The sequence below is a fragment of the Phytophthora parasitica genome (genome assembly GCF_000247585.1).
Source record: "Phytophthora parasitica INRA-310 unplaced genomic scaffold supercont2.2, whole genome shotgun sequence".
Lineage (NCBI taxonomy): Eukaryota > Oomycota > Peronosporomycetes > Peronosporales > Peronosporaceae > Phytophthora > Phytophthora nicotianae.
Window position 1 is genome coordinate 1,115,457 of NW_008648988.1, and position 1,696 is coordinate 1,117,152.

Sequence of the window (1,696 nt, forward strand, 5' to 3'; positions counted from 1 at the left end):
GATTTTTTTTTCAGAAACATAGCTATTAATATATAGCGATCTCGAATTCTTAAAATTGAGTGAGAAACGCCCACAAACGTGAGTGGAAGAAAATAACTTGGTGTATAGTGTACGAGCGGCTTCGACATAGTAGGTGATGCGGATCCCATCGGTATGGATTCCCCCTCCTCCCAACTTTAAGGTCTCTAATACTGTTTTCAGAAAAACATCGTTCAGCGTGAATGTTCTATTAGGTTGCTCAAGTACTAGGCGGTCACATCGTCGACTTCTCCAAAATTGTGATTGGCGTGTCAAGATGTAGCTGTGATACGATAGATTTCTCGTTCAAGGCGACAGTTCCTTCTTATCTATCATTTTCATATCACCTTAACGACTCGAACGACTAATCCAAAATGCCTTAGAAAAAAATCCTCGCATTACGGGTCAGTGGCTTGCTCTCATTTAGCAGGCAGTTGATTACCGAAAATAAACCTGCGTCACCACTTGGCTTCAGCATGACAAAAGTCACAGATGCCCTACAACCGAAGGCTAACATTACAAGGATCGCAGGACGACGGTAATCACGACTACCCTAGCAAATGCCTACGAGAAAATGGCTACAGCGGGCTCTATTTACCACTGCGTCTACTACTACTTAACCCTTTCGTAACATTCACTTTTGACCTGGCTATGTTATACTATAAAAAGCCAAGTCATTAGGCCATGAAAGGGTGATTTTACCCTTTCATAAACGACGGCACTACATGAAATCTTCCGCAAATCGTTATAGTTCAAGTAGAATGGCGATTCCGCCTCGTCCGCACACAAAATTTAATGAAAGGGTGCCCCTATTGACCACGAAAGCGTTAATGTACTCCCGCCGTACGGTGGTGCTATCACGGCTACTACTGGTTGCGATTTACTACCTAAGGGTTTCCTGACTACGATGAGTATTCGATGTAGACATTGCGTGCAGCTACACCTAAAACTAAAGCAAGAATGGTATGCAAGAGGCAGTGTACGTCGTAGTGCTGGTTAAACAATATCGACAATCGCAGTACATGTGTATCCATGTGGTGCGTTCACACTGATTTTTAACATTTTTGTTGTATATTAAACCATCTCAACTCAAAAGAAAACAACACCCACGGGTAGCGAGCACTATACACCTGCGCGCAAGGAAACCACCAATTCAGCCTCGCGTCAACATGATGCTCCATCATTGCGTTTATATGTACAGTGACGGACAGAATGCAACTGCCGGCAGCTAATTGACAGTCAAATTCCAAAACGAACAGAAAAGACACTGTAGACCGTGAATAACTAACCAATCAAAGTATAGTTCGACCTAATATTAGCCAATCACACAACACCACCAACTCGTTGGTTCCTAGCCTCTCAGTCGGTAAAATGGAGGCAGCCACAACACCGGACGAGGAGGACGAAGTGCTTTTGCAGGCAGAGCTAGCAGCCGTGGACGCTTTGATTGCTGCTGCAGATACGAATCTATGGTCGCTATTGTGCGCGATAACTACTCCGCGTGGCTATACTGTACGTCAAAGTCATAATAGACGCTAGCACTGCAAATGTCACGGGGTTACACGCAAGTGGCTACCTGTAGCCACTTGATTACGACAATGGGTTTCACGTTGGTGTGAGATACACCAATGGTTACACTTGTCAGACCACTGGTCTGTGTGCATTTAGACTTCCTATT